This window comes from Callithrix jacchus, chromosome X, assembly GCF_049354715.1.
Source record: "Callithrix jacchus isolate 240 chromosome X, calJac240_pri, whole genome shotgun sequence".
NCBI classification, from domain to species: Eukaryota; Metazoa; Chordata; class Mammalia; order Primates; family Cebidae; genus Callithrix; species Callithrix jacchus.
Genome location: NC_133524.1, coordinates 52,199,487 through 52,218,241, shown reverse-complemented (window position 1 = coordinate 52,218,241; position 18,755 = coordinate 52,199,487). Strand labels below are relative to the sequence as shown.

The 18,755-nt window shown below is 41.1% G+C and overlaps 1 pseudogene; it reads left to right on the top strand.

Annotated features, from left to right (window-relative positions):
- Nucleotides 1–8,109: 8,109 nt before the first annotated feature.
- Nucleotides 8,110–15,263, top strand: LOC144581050 (importin-7 pseudogene; annotated as a pseudogene).
- Nucleotides 15,264–18,755: the final 3,492 nt, after the last annotated feature.

The window sequence follows — 18,755 nt, the reverse complement described above, 5'->3', positions numbered from 1 at the left end:
GAATATGGATGCAACTGGAGGCCATTATCCTAAGTGAATTAATGCAGGAACAGAAAATCAAATGTCTCATGTTCTCACGTATTAGTGGGAGCTAAGCATTGGGTACACATTGAAGTAAGGATGGTAACAATACACATTGTGGACTACTAGAGGGTGGAAAAAGGGAGTGGGGCAAGGGCTGAAAAACTACCTATTTGGTACTACGCTCATTACCTGAGTGACAGGATCATTCATATTCCAAATCTCAGCATCACACAATATACCCATTTAACAAACTTGTACATTTACCGCCTGAATCTAAAATAAATCTTGAAATTATAAAAAGAATACCAAAACAGAGATATAGACCAATGGAACAAAACAGAGGCACCGGAGGCAACACAACATATCTACAACTATACAATCTTTGATAAACCTGACAAAAACAAGCAAGGGGGAAAGGATTCCCTGTTCAACAAATGGTGTTGGGAAAACTGGCTAGCCATGTGCAGAAAGCAGAAACTGGACCCCTTCCTGACACCTTACACTAAAATTAACTCCAGATGGATTAAAGACTTAAACATAAGACCTGGCACCATAAAAACCCTAGAAGGAAATCTAGGCAAAACTATCCAGGACATAGGAGTAGGCAAGGACTTCATGAACAAAACACCAAAAGCATTGGCAACAAAAGCCAAAATAGACAAATGGGACCTAATGAAACTCCACAGCTTCTGCACGGCAAAAGAAACAGTCACTAGAGTGGATCGGCAACCAACAGAATGGGAAAAAATTTTCGCAGTTTACCCATCTGACAAAGGGCTGATATCCAGAATTTACAAAGAACTCAAACGGATTTACAGGAAAAAAACAAACAAGCCCATTCAAAAGTGGGCAAAGGATATGAACAGACACTTTACGAAAGAACACATATATGAGGCCAACAATCATATGAAAAAATGCTCATCGTCACTGGTCATCAGAGAGATGCAAATCAAAACCACATTGAGATACCATCTCACGCCAGTTAGAATGGCGATCATTAAAAAATCTGGAGACAACAGATGCTGGAGAGGATGTGGAGAAAAAGCAACACTTTTACACTGTTGGTGGGAGTGTAAATTAGTTCAACCATTGTGGAAGACAGTGTGGCGATTCCTCAAGGCCTTAGAAATAGAAATTCCATTTGACCCAGCAATCCCATTACTGGGTATATATCCAAAAGACTATAAATCGTTCTACTATAAGGACACATGCACAGGAATGTTCATTGCAGCACTGTTCACAATAGCAAAGACCTGGAATCAACCAAAATGCCCATTGATAATAGACTGGATTGGAAAAATGTGGCACATATACACCATGGAATATTATGCAGCAATCAGAAATAATGAGTTTGTGTCGTTTGTAGGGACATGGATGAATCTGGAGAACGTCATCCTCAGCAAACTGACACAAGAACAGAAAATGAAACACCGCATATTCTCACTCATAGGCGGGTGATGAAAAAGGAGAACATATGGACACAGAAAGGGGAGTACTAAACACTGGGGTCTATTGGGGGGAAAAGGGGAGGGCCAGTGGGAGGGGGAGGTGGGGAGGGATAGCCTGGGGAGAAATGCCAAATGTGGGTGAAGGGGAGAAGGAAAGAAAAGCACACTGCCATGTGTGTTCCTACGCAACTGTCTTGCATGCTCTGCTCATGTACTCCAAAACCTAAAATCCAATAAAAAATTAAAAAAAAAAAAAAAAGAAATTATAAAAAGAAGTTTGAGCCTGGGTCTCTCTAACTCCAAAGTTCACATTCTGCTCGTGCTGATCTGGGGACCAAGGCACCCTTCCCATTTGAGTGACAGATGTCTTCCCCTGCAGCATTTATTCCAAACAAGCAAGGTTTGTGTTCTAGGAGGCCCAAGCTCATGCTCTGCTTTCAGGAGGAAATGAGCAGAGGCTTTCAACCTTATCCCTGTGGGTCCATCCAGATGTGGGAATTGCTCTTGGTGTCCAGTCTGTGCCCAGAACATCAGGCTGTTTCCTTATCAGTGACATAATCAAAATGTCCCTGAGGCCTTCCTGGTGCTCACTGGAGCAGTCAGGACAATCAGACCTATGTGTCTGAGCCATGGCAAGCCCTGGTTCCTTTCAGGGCTGAGGCCTAAACAGCTGTGGTCTTATGGAGAAAAACTGGGCTGGGCTTCAGAATTCCAGGGATGGAGTGCCCAGCCTGTCTGTCTCGACCCTGCTCAGGCCACTCAATTCTCTGAGCCTGGTTTCTCAATGTGCAAAGTTGAATGCACAGTAAGTGAATCCTACCAAAAGGTGCACATGTTACTATGCTTCCAGAATGACTGGAGAAACTCAAAAAGGCAGAAAATTAAATACAGATGTGAGGTGACTCAAATTAAACTGATACTTTTCCAAAATTCAAGACAGATCTTTGTGCAGTTAACATTTGTTCTGGCATCAACTCATGCCAGAAGCCTGCATATGAAAGGAAGCTAATGGTAGGAAGGACTGCAGCATTTGGTCCCCAAAGGCCAACATCAATTCTTCCTGGCTGGATGAGTTTCCTCATCTGTTGCATAGCAACCTCCCCTGTCAGGTGCATGCTTTTCTTCAGCACTTCCTCTGTAATGTATCTATAGTAAAAAGTAAACAGATTCAGGAAAAGAAGTTTAAAACAGCATTTTATATGTTTCCTGCTCCCAAATCTGTATCTCCAGTACTAACTTGGCCTATGATTTTTAGCCCCATAATCCAACTACTTATCTCCATTCTGCAATTGGAAATCTCTCAGTACTTTCAAGTTTAACATGTCTCAAATTGATATCTTATAATATATCCTTCTCAAAAACATCATGTATTCTTTCACATGACTTTTTCAACTCTGAATACCACCAACATACATCCAGATTCTCAAACCAGAAACTTATGAGTATTCCATCACTACTTCCTTTACCTGATCTCTTATCCTGTACTAAAAAATCACAAAATACTTAATATTCTACCTCATATATATATATATATATATATATATATATATATATATATATATTAGCTTCTCTCTCTATCATCCTAATTGAGGCCACTGGCATATTAAAAGAGTCTCTGAAGTTACTTCCCTGTTTCAAATCCTTCCCCTTTCTACAATCAGTTACCCACAGAGTATCTAGAGTAATTGCTTTAAAATATAAATTATATTTACTAAGCAAATGGAAAGCAAAAAAAGCAGGAGTTGCAATCTTGGCCTCTGATAAAACAGAGTTTAAACCAAAAAAGACCAAAAGAGACAAAAAGGGCATTACATAATGGTAAAGGGATTAATGCAACAAATCCTAAATGTATATGCACCCAATACGGGAGCACCCAGATTCATAAAACAAGTTCTTAGAGATTTACAAAGAGACCTAGACTTCCACGCAATAATAATAGGAGACTTTAACACCCCACTGTCAATATTAGACAGATCAATGAGACAGAAAATTAACAAAAATATTCAGGACTTGAATTCAGGTCTGAACCAAGCTGACCTAGTAGATATCTGTAAAACTCTCCACCCCAAATTAAAAGAATTTTCTCAGCACCACTTAGCACTTATTTTAAATTTGACTACATAATTGGAAGTAAAACACTCCTCAGCCAATACAACAGAACAGAAATCATAAGAAACAGACTCTCAAACCACAGTGCAATCAAATTAGAAATCAGTATTAAAAAACTCACTCAAAACCACGCAACTACGTGGAAACTGAACAACCTGTTCCTGAATGACTACGACATAAATAACGAAATTAAGGCAGAAATAAAGAAGTTTTTTGAAATCAATGAGAACAAAGAGACAATGTATCAGAATCTCTGGGACACAGCTAAAGCAGTGTTACAAGGGAAATTTATAGCGCTAAATGCCCACATCAGAAAGTGTGAAAGATCTAAAATCAATATCCTAACATCACAATTAAAGAACTAGAGAAGCAAGAGCAAAGAAATGGTGAATGCGAAGGTGGAGGTCCTGCAGAACAGCAGGGAGCACAATTTGCAGTCAACATCAGCGCCGCCATGTTTCTTCCTCTATTACCTTTTTTTTTTTTTGAGACGGAGTTTAGCTCTTGTTACCTAGGCTGGAGTGCGATGGCGCGATCTCGGCTCACCGCAACCTCCGCCTCCTGGGTTCAGGCAATTCTCCTGCCTCAGACTCCCCAGTAGCTGGGATTGCAGGTACGTGCCACCATGCCCAGCTAATTTTTTGTATTTTGTTTTTAGTAGAGACGGGGTTTCACCATGTTGACCAGGATAGCCTCGATCTCTCGAACTCGTGATCCACCCGTCTCGGCCTCCCAAAGTGCTGGGATTACAGGCTTGAGCCACCGCACCTGGCCCCTCTATTGCCTTCTTAATAATAAATTTTGGTATTAATTTTAGGGGTTGCACTTTAACTTATCACAGGCTATCAGCGTTAATATTTACCACTTTACATTAAGCACAATACATTTACAATAGTAAAAATTCATTCACTTCTCTCAATTGTGTAGTTGTGGACATATGTTTTATTTCTACATTCATTATAGACTCCACAATAGAAATTTTTTTGCCTTAAATAGTTTTCCTTTTTATAATTAAGAGAAAATAAAATGTAATACTTTATGCTTACCTACATATTTACCATTTCTGGTGCTCTTTACTCCTGACTATAGAACAAAATTTCCATTGAATCTCATTTTCCTTCAACCTAAAGAACTTCATTTAACATTGCTTGTAGTACTATTCTGCTGGTAACACCTCTCTTAGTCTTCACTTTTCAAAAGAGATTTGTATTTCAAATTCATTCTTTAAGTATGTATATAACATATATGTGATATAAAATGTTGGTGCAATAGATAACTTTTTCATTTTGCATTTTACATATATTGAAGAAAACTAAGGCAGCAGTATTGTTTTGGAGTAATGTAAAAATCCTGTTCTAGAGGCCTCGGAGGCAACACAACACATCTACAACCATCCGATCTTTGACAAACCTGACAAAAACAAGCAATGGGGAAAGGATTCACTGTTTAATAAATGATGTTGGGAAAACTGGCTAGCCATGTGCCGAAAGCAGAAACTGGACCCCTTCCTGACACCTTACACGAAAATTAACTCCAGATGGATTAAAGACTTAAACATAAGACCTAACACCATAAAAACCCTAGAAGATAATCTAGGCAAAATCATTCAGGACATAGGAGTAGGCAAGGACTTCATGACCAAAACACCAAAAGCATTGGCAACAAAAGCCAAAATAGACAAATGGGACCTAATCAAACTCCACAGCTTCTGCACAGCAAAAGAAACAGTCATTAGAGTGAGTCGGCAACCAACAGAATGGGAAAAAGTCTTTGCAGTTTACCCATCTGACAAAGGGCTGATATCCAGAATCTACAAAGAACTAAAACAGATTTACAAGAAAAAAAACAAACAAACCCATTCAAAAGTGGGCAAAGGATATGAACAAACACTTTACAAAAGAAGACATACATGAGGCCAACAAACATATGAAAAAATGCTCATCATCACTAATCATTAGAGAAATGCAAATCAAAACTATGCTGAGATACCATCTCACGCCAGTTAGAATGGCGATCATTTAAAAATCTGGAGACAACAGATGCTGGAAAGGATGTGGAGAAATAGGAACAGTTTTACACTGCTGGTGGGAGTGTAAATTAGTTCAATCATTGTGGCAGACTGTGTGGCGATTCCTCAAGGACCTAGAAATAGAAATTCCATTTGACCCAGCAATCTCATTACTAGGTATATATCCTAAGGACTATAAATCATTCTACTATAAGGACACATGCACACGAATGTTCATTGCAGCACAGTTTACAATCACAAAGACCTGGAACCAACCCAAATGCCCATCGATAATAGACTGGACAAGGAAAATGTGGCACATATACACCATGGAATACTATGCAGCAATCAAAAATGATGAGTTCGTGTCCTTTGTAGAAACATGGATGAACCTGGAAACCATCATTCTCAGCAAACTGACTCAAGAACAGAAAATGAAATACCACATGTTCTCACTCATAGGCGGGTGATGAACAATGAGAATACATGGGCACAGGAAGGGGAGCACTACACACTGGGGTCTGTTGGGAGGAAATAGGGGAGGGACAGTGCGGGGTGGGGAGTTGGGGAGAGATAACATGGGGAGAAATGCCAGATATAGGTGATAGGGGAAAGGCAGCAAATCACACTGCCACGTGTGTACCTATGCAACAATCTTGCATGTTCTTGACATGTACCCCAAAACCTAAAATGCAATTTAAAAAATTCTGTTCTAGCTCTTGATTGCTAAATATAAACCCTCATTCCTCTTCTTTCATGTTTTTCTGACTTTGTACTAGGGCTAAAAACCTAAGCATTAGTGCTTTGCAGATGCACAACAATAGGCCACAAAAAACCAAGGGTCTCTAGTATCCATGAGGTAACACTGGCACCTCTCTTGTCATCCAGTTAGGAGATAAGAAAGTAGCTTAGACTATCCAGGAGGCAGATGCAGAGAGGAGAAAGGGATGGGGAAGGGAACTCAGCCCTCAGCTATTACACACGTTGTTCTGCAGGGAACCGATATCACCTGCCTGGGACTTGACTTAACATTTCTTTGTACCTTCACATCTTTCACAGAGGGTTGAGGAACCCTAAGGAAATACAGTTTCAACTGTATTGGAAACACAGTGACATTGGAAAAGATTGGAGACACAGTGTCAACCCTGCAGGACGAAGAGAAGCTCACGTTAGAATAGAAAGAGCAGACCGGGAGGCTTTCAACTAGGGAAGTTCCTTGGTAAAGTTCTCCATGGTAGAAGTGTTGAGATGCATCCAGTTTTCCCAATTTGAGAATATTTAGAGACCATAGATATGTTTCTGAAGAGAGACCTCACACCATACAGGGAAATAAGTGAAAGAGCCGTTGCTCTGCCTCCAACCCTACCCAGAGCAGCACTAGCTAGTCAGAGGGCAGCCTTTCTTTCCTGACCCAAGCATAACAACATCATGCCCCACAGATAGTCAAGGAGCACTGACAAGTTAGAATAGGCAAACACCAAACTGGAACAGCCTCAAGGAAGACAGAGAAGAATCACCAAAAATAAGGCACTGCCCAGGACGTTTAGGAGAGAATACATCAGAGAATTAGAAAAGGAGAGAGAGGCCAGGTGCAGTGGCTCACGCCTGTAATCTCAGCACTTTGGGACATGGAGGCAGGTGGATCACTTGATGTCAGGAGTTTGAGACCAGTCTGACCAACATGGACAAACCCATCTCTACTTAAAAAACATACAAAAAGTAGCCAGACGTAGTGGCGGGCACCTGTAATCCCAGCTGGCTGGGAGGAAGAGGCAGAAGAATCACTTGAACCCAAAAGGCGGAAGCTGCAGTGAGCCAAGACTGTGCCATTGCACTCTAGCCTGTGAGACAGGGTGAGACTCCGTCTCAAAAAAAAAAAAAAGAAAAAAAAAGCCTTTCCCGTCGAGTCCATGTGCGCAGTTGGTGGCGCTATTCCTGGCCAGTAGCACCCGAGCCCTGGTTTTGACCGAGTCCGTGCTGCGATGGACCCCAATACACAAGTCTGAATTTTATCTCAACACTGCTTCAGATTAGTACGGTGGAACAGCTGGATTTACCTGTGAGACAGGCAGGTGTTATCTGTTTGAAAAACATAGCACAGTATTGGCCTGATCGAGAAAGAGGACCAGGAGTCCTCTTATACTATTCCAGAAGAAGATAACCACCGTATTTGAGAAAATACTGTAGAAGCCATTATCTATTCTCCTGAGGTCATCAGGGTACAGCTTACTACATGCATACATCACATAATGAAGCATGATTATACAAGCTGCTGGACTGCCATTTTGCACAAAACTGGCTTTTATCTTCAGTCTGACAACAGTGCTTGTTGGCTACGAATTCTTGTTTGCCTTTTTCAGCTTGTGAAAAATTATGAGTATAAAAAACCAGAGGAGCAGAGTCCATTGGTAGCAGCAATGCAGCATTTTCTGCCAGGTCTAAAAAATCGTTTTATCCAGCTTCTTTCTGACCAGTCTGATCAGTTTGTCCTCATCCAGAAACAAATATTCAAGATCTTCTATGCTCTCGTTCAGCATATTTAATGGATTAAAAACAGCATACACCTTCAATGCAGAACACGAGAATGACAGTGATGATGATGATGAAGCTGAAGATGATGAAATCAAAGAACCGGGGAGTGATGAAGATGATATTGGTGGGAGAGAAGACGAAGATGGCGCTATAGGAGTAACTCAGGATTGCAGCTCTCAGTGAAGGCCCAGAGGGTGAGTGCATGCCGCATTTCTAGACAGCTCTTTGTTGCCCACAGACCAGGAGATTCCCAGGTTTAGGAGCGACACGGGATACCAGCGCAGCTGTTTTGGCTGGCACGGTCGTTTCGGCCAGCACTGCGGCGCAGTGGCACTCCACATAAAATACACTGGTCTGGGTGCCCTGTTAAACCAGCAATTTGAGATTTGGGAAGGCAGATTAGCATATTCATCTGATTAAATGGAACTTAAACAGTAAACCATGCCAGGAGATTCCCAGGAAGTGACGTTTGAGCTGGTGCAGTGGGTCGCTGCACGGGAAATCACACAGATCCCGGTGCCCTTTCAGCAGGCAACTGAAAAACCTGGGAGAGAGTCAACCGTTCAACTTAAAAAAAAAAACAAAAGGGCTCTGAGGCAGGGAGCCAGGTGATCAAGCTCGGTGGGTCCAACCCCCACAAAAACAAACAAAAGAGCAATTGGAAACGCTCGGGGTTGAGAGTTTCACGGCACACACAGCTGAACCCAAGATGGTGCAGCTTGGTGGGGGAAGGGCGTCCGCCATTACTGAGACATTCCGCCCCTACTGAGGTACTCTCCCATTGCTGATGCAGCCTGCGGTTGCTGAGGCAACCCACCATAACAGAGAGAGTCTGCCAATACAGAGGTGGGCCACCATCACCACGGCAGTTCTAACCACACCCATATAAACAGGACTACAGGGAATTACACTCGGCAGCAGGGAAGAGCCCACAGCAACAGGGCAGAGCACACGACAGAAGGGCAGAGCCCACAGCAACAGGGTGGACCCCACGGCAGCAGGGCAGAGCCCATGGCAAAAGGATGGACCCCATGGCAGCAGGGCGGAGCCTCGGCAGGCAGATAGTGACTAGACTGCCTCCTAGCTGGGCAGGACAGTGCAATGGATAATCATAAATAAAGTCCTAACTCCCTGAGACAGAGCACCTGAGAAAAAAAAGGAGCTTTATGAGTTCTGCTGCAGCAGACTTAACGTACCTGCCGAGCAACATTGAATAAACAATGGAGCTCAGAGATCAGCACTTGAGCTCCTATAAAGTACAGACCATCTCCTCAAGCAGCTCCCTGATACCCATATATCCAAAGAGTCACCTCACAAAGGACTGATCACACTGACATTTGACGGGCATCATTCTGGGACAAAGATAGCAAAAGAAAAAACTGGTAGCATCCCTCACTCTTCCTCAGCTGGTACAGGTGTACCCCAGACAAGCAGGGCCTGGAGTGGACCTCAGCAGTCTTACAGCAGAGGGGATAGACTGTTAGAAGGAAAACTAAGAAAAAGAAATACTTCATCATCAACAATCTGGGCATCCACTCAGAGACCCAATGAAAAAGTCAGCAACTACTCAGACGACAGGTAGATAAATCCACAAAGATGGGAAGAAAACAGCGTAAAAAGGTGAAAAACGCCTGAAAACATAACACCTCACCTCCTACAAACGACCAAAACTCCTCACCAGCTAAAGAACAAAACTGGACAGAGAATGAGTGTGACAAAATGACAGAATCAGACTTCAGAAGGTGGATAATGAGAAACTTCCATGAGCTAAAAGAACATGTTCTAAATCATGGCAAAAAAACTAAGAACCTCGAAAAAAGATTTGAAAAAAGATTTGAGGAAATGATAACAAGAATGGACAACTTAGAGAGGAATATGAATGAATTGAAGAAGCTGAAAAACACAACACAAGAACTTCGTGAAGCATGCATAAGTTTCAACAGCCGAACTGACCAAGCAAAAGAAAGAATATCAGAAGGCGAAGATCAACTCAATGAAATAAAAGGAGAAGCCAAGATTAAAGAAAAAAGAACAAAAAGGAATGAGCAAAGTTTCCAACAAATGTGGGACTATGTGAAGAGGCCTAACCTATGTTTGATAGGTGTACCTGAATGCGATGAAGAGAATGAATCCAAGCTGGAAAATACTCTTCAGGATATTATGCAGGAAAATTTCCCCAACCTAGCAAGGAAGGCCAACACTCAAATCCAGGAAATACAGAAAACACCACAAAGATATTCTGCAAGAAGAGCAACCCCAAGGCACATAATTGTCAGATTCACCAGGGTTGAAATGAAGGAGAAAATGCTAAGGGCAGCCAGAAAAAAAGGTCAGGTCACCCACAAAGGGAAGCCCATCAGACTCACAGCAGATCTCTCAGCAGAAACTCTACAAGCCAGAAGAGAGTGGGGGCCAATATTCAACATCCCTAAAGAAAAGAACTTTCAACCCAGAATTTCATATCCAGCCAAACTGAGCTTCATACATGAAGAAAAAATATAATTCTTTGCAAACAAGCAAGTACTCAGATATTTTGTCACCACCAGGCCTGGTTTACAAGAGCTCCTGAAAGAGGCACTCTACATAGAAAGAAACAACCAGTACCAGCCATTCCAATAACATACCAAATGCTAAAGAGCAGCAACAAAATAAAGAATCCGCATCAACTAATCGGCAAAACAGCCGGCTAGCATCAAAATGGCAGTACCAAATTCACACATAGCAATATTAATCCTAAATGTAAATGGACTAAATGCACCAATCAAAAGACACAGACTGGAAAATTGGATAAAAAACCAAAACCCATCAGTGTGCAGTATCCAGGAAACCTACCTCACATCCAAGGATACACAAAGGTTCAAAATAGAGGGATGGAGGAAGATTTACCAAGCAAATAAAGAGGAAAAAGAAGCAGGAGTGGCAATTCTCATCTTTGATAAAACAGACTTTAAAGCAACAAAGATCAAAAAAGACAAAGAAGGACATTACATAATGATAAAAAGATCAATACAACAAGAAGAGCTAATGATCCTGAATATATATGGACCCAATACAGGAGCACCCGGATATATAAGGCAAGTTCTTAATGACTTACAAAGAGATTTAGACTCCCACACAATAATAGTTGGAGACTTTAACACTCCACTGTCAATATTAGATAGATCAACCAGACAGAAAATTTACAAGGATATCCAGGGCTTGAACTAGGACCTGGAACAAGCAAACCTGATAGACATCTACAGAACTCTCCACCCCAAATCCACAAAATATACATTCCTCTCAGCACCACATCACACCTACTCTAAAATTGACCACATAATTGGAAGTAAAGCACTCCTCAGCAAATGCAAAACAACTGAAATCATAACAAACAGTCTCTCAGACCATAGTGCAATCAAGTTAGAACTCAGAATTCAGAAACTAACTCAGAACCATACAGCTTCATGAAAACTGAACAACTAGCTCTTGAATGTTGATTGGATAAACAATGAAATGAAGGCAGAAATAAAGAAGTTCTTCGAAACCAACGAGAATGAAGACACAACATACCAGAATCTCTGGGACACATTTAAAGCAGTCTCTAGAGGAAAATATATAGCAATAAGTTCCCACATGAGAAGGGTGGAGAGATCCAAAATTGACACCCTATCACCAGAATTGAAAGAGCTAGAGGAGCAAGATCAAAAAAACTCAAAACCTAGCAGAAGACAAGAAATAACTAAGACTGAACTGAAGGAGATAGAAACACGAAAACCCATTCAAAAAATCAATAAATCCAAGAGCTGGTTTTTTGAAAAGATCAACAAAATAGGCACACCAGTAGCCAGACTGATACAAAAGTAAAGAGAGAACAACCAAATAGATGCAATAAGAAATGATAAAGAGGAAATCACCACAGATTCCACAGAAATTCAAACCATCATCAGAGAATATTACAAACCCTATGCACATAAACTAGTAAACCTGGAAGAAATGGATAAATTCCTGGACACCTGTGTCCTCCCAAGCCTAAACCAGGAGGAAGCCGAAACTATGAACAGACCAATAACAAGGTCTGAAGTCGAGGCAGCAATTGAGAGCCTACCACACAGAAAAAGCCCAGGTTCAGATGGGTTCACAGCCGAATTCTACCAGACACAAAGAGGAGCTGGTACCATTCCTTCTGAAACTATTCCAAATTATACAAAAAGAGGGAATCCTTACCAAATCATTTTATGAGACCAACATCATCCTGACACCAAAACCCGGCAGAGACTCACAAGAAAAGAAAACTTCAGGCCAATATCCATGATGAACATAGATGCAAAAATCTTCAATAAAATACTGGCAAGCAGATTGCAACAGCACAACAAAAAGATTATAGATCATGATCAAGTAGGATTCATCCCGGGGATGCAAGGCTGGTTCAACATACGCAAGTCTATAAATGTAATTCACCACATAAACAGAACCAAAAGCAAAAACCACATGATTATCTCAATTGACGCAGAGAAGGCATTTTACAAAATTCAACAGCCCTTTATGCTAAAAACCCTCAATAAACTCGGTATTGATGGAATGTATCTCAAAATAATAAAAGCTATTTACGACAAATCAACAGCCAATATCATACTAAATGGTCAAAAACTGGAAGCATTCCCTTTGAAATCCAGCACTAGACAAGGATGCCCTCTCTCACCACTCCTATTCAATATAGTACTGGAAGTTCTAGCCAGAGCAATCAGGCAAGAAAAAGAAACAAAGGGTATTCAAATAGGAACAAAAAGCCAAATTGTCTTTATTTGCAGACGACATGATAGTATACCTAGAGGACCCCATTGTCTCAGCCCAAAAACTTCTGAAACTGATTAGCAACTTCAGCAAAGTCTCAGGATATAAAATCAATGTGCAAAAATCACAAGCATTCTTATACGCCAATAACAGACGTAAAGAGAGCCAAATCAAGAATGAACTGCCATTCACAATTGCTACAAAAAGAATTAAATACCTAGGAATACAACTTACAAGGAACGTAAGGAACCTCTTCAAGAAAAACTACAAACCACTGCTCAACGAAATAAGAGAGGACACAAACAGATGGAGAAACATTCCATGTTCATGGTTAGGAAGAATCAATATCGTGAAAATGGCTATACTGCCCAAAGTAATTTACAGAATCAATGCTATCCCCATCAAGCTACCATTGACTTTCTTCACAGAACTGGAAAAAACCACCATGAACTTCATATGGAACCAAAAGAGAGCCCACATAGCCAAGTCCATTCTAAGCAAAAAGAACACGGTGGGGGCATCACACTGCCGGATTTCAAACTATACTACAAGGCTACAGTAATCAAAACAGCATGGTACTGGTACCAAAACAGAGATATAGACCAAGGGAACAGAACAGAGGCATCGGAAGCAACACAACATACCTACTATCATACAATTTTTGATAAACCTGACAAAAACAAGCAATGGGGAAAGGACTCCCTATTTAATAAATGGTGTTGGGAAAACTGGCTAGCCATGTGCCGAAAGCAGAAACTGGACCCCTTCCTGACACCTTACACGAAAATTAACTCCAGATGGATTAAAGGCTTAAGCATAAGACCTGGCACCATAAAAACCCTAGAAGATAATCTAGGTAAAACCATTCAGGACATAGGAGTAGGCAAGGACTTCATGACCAAAACACTAAAAGCATTGGCAACAAAAGCCAAAATAGACAAATGGGACCTAATCAAACTCCACGGCTCTTGTACAGCAAAAGAAACAGTCACTAGAGTGAATCAGCAACCAACAGAATGGGAAAACATTTTTGCAGTTTAGCCATCTGACAAAGGGCTGATATCCAGAATTTACAAAGAACTCAAACAGATTTACATGAAAAAAAACAAGCAAGCCCATTCAAAAATGGGCAAAGGGTATCAACAGACACTTTACAAAAGAAGACATACATGAAGCCAACAAACATATGAAAAAATGCTCATCATCACTGGTCATTAGAGAGATGCAAATCAAAACTACATTGAGATACCATCTCACGCCAGTTAGAATGGTGATCATTAAAAAATCTGGAGACAACAGATGCTAGAGAGGGTGTGGAGAAATAGGAACACTTTTACACGGCCGGTGGGAGTGTAAATTAGTTCAACCATTGTGGAAGGCAGTGTGGTGATTCCTCAAGGACTTAGAAATAGAAATTCCATTTGACCCAGCAATCCCATTACTGGGTATATATCCAAAGGACTATAAATCACTCTACTATAAGGACACATGCACACGAATGTTCATTGCAGCACTGTTTACAATAGCAAAGACCTGGAACCAACCCAAATGCCCATCGATGATAGACTGGACTGGGAAAATGTGGAACATATACACCATGGAATATTATGCAGCCATCAAAAATGATGAGTCGTGTCCCTTGTAGGGATATGTATCAATCTGGAGAACATCATTCTCAGCGAACTGTCACAAGAACAGAAAATGAAATACCGCATATTCTCGCTCATAGGCGGGTGATGAACAATGAGAACACATGGACACAGGGAAGGGAGCACTACACACTGGGGTCTATTGGGGGGAATAGGGGAGGGACAGCGGGGGGCAGGGAGCTGTGGAGGGATAGCATGGGGAGAAATTCCAAATGTGGGTGAAGGGGAGGAAGGCAGCAAAACACACTGCCACATGTGTACCTATGCAACTATTTTGCATGTTCTGCACATGTACCCCAAAACCTAAAATGTAATAAAAAAAGATGATATTGGTGAAGATGGACAAGAATATTTGTAGATTCTGGCTAAGCAGGCAGGTGAAGATGGAGATGATGAAGTTTGGAAAAATATGATGCTGAAGAGACTGCTCTGGAAGGCTATTCCGCAATCACTGATGATGAAGATAACCCTGTTGATGAGTATCAGATATTTAAAGCTATTTTTCAAACTATTCAAAAATGTAGTCCTGTGTGGTATCAGGCTCTGACTCAGGGTCTTAATGAAGAACACAGAAAACAGTTACAGGACATAATAACTTTGGCTGATCAAAGAAGAGAAGCCCATGAATCCAAAATGATTGAGAAGCGTGTAGGATACAAATTCAGTGCTCCAGTTGTACCAGATTCTTTCAGTTTTGGAGGCCCAGACTCAGGGAATAATTGAATTAGCTCTTTCTTCCCTACTGTGTGATTGTAGTAAAGAGCTTGTGTTCCTCCCAGTAGTGGTTCCAGAACTGGTTCATGTTATCTATTCTAAACTAATGATCAATAGATGGACAAAAGAAAAAAAAAACAACCACCACCCCAGGAGATGGCACCTGATCATACAACCAGGCACTGGAAAAGAAACCAGCAGGATTTCAGGGGTGGGTGGGATGGAGAGGTACCTTAGGGGGCATATTTTATTTATTTTTTGAAGAAAGTTAGATCTTGACTCTGAAGCTTCAAAGTGACGCTGTGGAAATCTGAAACAAGAGGGGATGTCATAAAGGCAGCTTTTCTTTTTCTGAGGAAAGAATAGGCATGGACTACAGAACTTTTTTAAATGTCTCATTTACAGTATGAACCTCAAAGGTCGATGTAATTTTTACTCCTTCGGGTGTTTGTCCAATTTCTGTCTCTTCCTCACCACTGGGTATCTATTCTTTATATGTAAATAAGGTAATATGATAGCCTTATTCAATCTTCATCTTTTTCATTCATCATTGTTCCTATGTAAATGATTGGACATTTATTGTAGCACTACATAATTAATTATAAAAACCTGTTAATGAACTAGCACTTTCTTGTTGAAACAAACCTGCTAGCCTGTGAATAAAATAGCAAAATGTTTTCTCTTTATAAAAAGATGTACTGGGGTGGGGGGCAAGGGTAATTTCGAGTTATTAATTTCAAAAAGATTAGTAATTTTGTACCTGGTAACTTTGTGGTGCATTCACCTCTGATAGTGACTTGAATTCGGTATGTAAAAAGGGGTTAGTGGTATTTCATTGCTGCTAAAAATGACAACTCCCTCTGTGTCCTGTTTTCCTTAAAACTGTCAGTGTACAAGTGGGTATTGAATACCAGATCTTACTGTAAAAACTAAGGTTGTATCTAGAGCATGTAAATTGGATGTAAAGTTCTACTCTTTGGTTTTGTTTTGAGACGGAGTTTTGCTCTTGTTACCCAGGCTGGAGTGCGATGGCGCGATCTCGGCTCACGCAACCTCCACCTCCTGGGTTCAGGCAATTCCCCTGCCTCAGCCTCCTGAGTATCTGGGATTACAGGCACACGCCACCGTGCCCAGCTAATTTTTTTGCATTTTTAGTAGAGACGGGGTTTCACCATGTTGACTACGATGATCTCCATGTCTTGATCTCATGATCCGCCCGCCTCGGCCTCCCAAAGTGCTGGGATTACAGGCGTGAGCCACCGCGCCTGGCCCATAAAATTCTACTCTTAAAGAGTTATCTGGCCGGGCGCGGTGGCTCACGCCTGTAATCCCAGCACTTTGGGAGGCCGAGGCGGGCAGATCACGAGGTCAAGAGATGGAAACCATGCTGGTCAACATGGTGAAACCCCGTCTCTATTAGAAATACAAAAAATTAGCTGGGCACGGTGGTGCGTGCCTGTAATCCCAGCTACTCAGGAGGCTGAGGCAGGGGAATTGCCTGAACCCAGGAGGTGGAGGTTGCGTGAGCCGAGATCGCGCCATCGCACTCCAGCCTGGGTAACAAGAGCAAAACTCCGTCTCAAAAAAAAAAAAAAAAAAAAAAAAAGAGTATGGCTAAGCATCTATATATGCAGTCTATTAAAAGAAGTTAATTCAGCTATTATGTCTTGATTTAATTGCAGTTTCTTTCCTAATATAACCATTTTTACTTCATTGGTCAGTTTATAATCCTGTACCTAGAAAGAGTACAAAATGCACACTTAAAAATTAATGTTTAACACTTACCTACTACCCCTTCCCCATCTCTTCTACCCATGTTGTTGATTGTGGTATCTGATCTAGCTAGATAGGCTGAAGGCACATGGTTCCCTCTAAAAACCACTACTGATAGCAGTGCAAAAACAGGCCAGCAAAAAGACAGTGTGGAGAGGTTGGCTTGCTTCCCTCTCTTCCTAACTGCATATTGAAAAATAAGCCTTTATTGATCTTAAACATCTGTCAGATGAGTCATACATTGGACTACTTTTTATATACATGTATACACAAAACATTTCAAATTGAAAGCAACATCTTAATGGATTCAAAACTATTACAAGCTGTTGCCTAAAACAGATGAGAAAAATTATAACTGTAAAAACAAATGCACGTATTGCTATTTAAAATGCATAATTAAGAAAACCCATTGATGTTGTGTTTTTCTTTTATATCAATAATTAAGCCACTGCTGTTGGCACTGTTTGGTTTTCTATTTTTTTATTTTTTTTTAATTTTTTATTGCATTTTAGGTTTTGGGGTACATGTGCAGAACATGCAAGATAGTTGCATAGGTACACACATGGCAGTGTGTTTTGCTTCCTTTCTACCGTTCACCCACATTTGGCATTTCTCCCCAGGCTATCACTCCCCAGCTCCCCCCCACCGCTGGCCCTCCCCTTTTCTGCCCAATAGACCCCAGTGTTTAGTACTCCCCTCCCTGTGTCCATGTGTTCTCATTTTTCATCACCCGCCTATGAGTGAGAATATGCGGTATTTCATTTTCTGTTCTTGTGTCAGTTTGCTGAGAATTATGTTCTCCAGATTCATCCATGTCCCTACAAACGACACAAACTCATCATTTCTGATTGCTGCATAATATTCCATGGTGTATATGTGCCACATTTTCCCAATCCAGTCTATCAACGATGGGCATTTGGGTTGATTCCAGGTCTTTGCTATTGTAAACAGTGCTGCAATGAACATTCGTGTGCATGTGTCCTTATAGTAGAACGATTTATAGTCTTTTGGATATATACCCAGTAATGGGATTGCTGGGTCAAATGGAATTTCTATTTCTAAGGCCTTGAGGAATCGCCACACTGTCTTCCACAATGGTTGAACTAATTTACACTCCCACCAACAGTGTAAAAGTGTTCCTTTTTCTCCACATCCTCTCCAGCATCTGTTGTCTCCAGATTTTTTAATGATCGCCATTCTAACTGGCGAGAGATGGTATCTCAATGTGGTTTTGATTTGCATCTCTCTGATGACCAGTGATGAGCATTTTTTCATGTGATTGTTGGCCTCATATATGTCTTCTTTTGTAAAGTGTCTGTTTATATCCTTTGCCCATTTTTGAATGGGCTTGTTTGTTTTTTCCTGTAAATCTGTTTGAGTTCTTTGTAAATTCTGGATATCAGCCCTTTGTCAGATGGGTAAACTGCAAAAATGTTTTCCCATTCTGTTGGTTGCCGATTCACTCTAGTGACTGTTTCTTTTGTCGTGCAGAGCTGTGGAGTTTGATTAGATCCCATTTGTCTATTTTGGCTTTTGTTGCCAATGCTTTTGGTGTTTTGGTCATGAAGTCCTTGCCTACTTCTATGTCCTGGATGGTTTTACCTAGATTATCTTCTCGGGTTTTTATGGTGCCAGGTCTTATGTTTAAGTCTTTAATCCATCTGGAGTTAATTTTCGTGTCAGGAAGGGGTCCAGTTTCTGCTGTCGGCACATGGCTAGCCAGTTTTC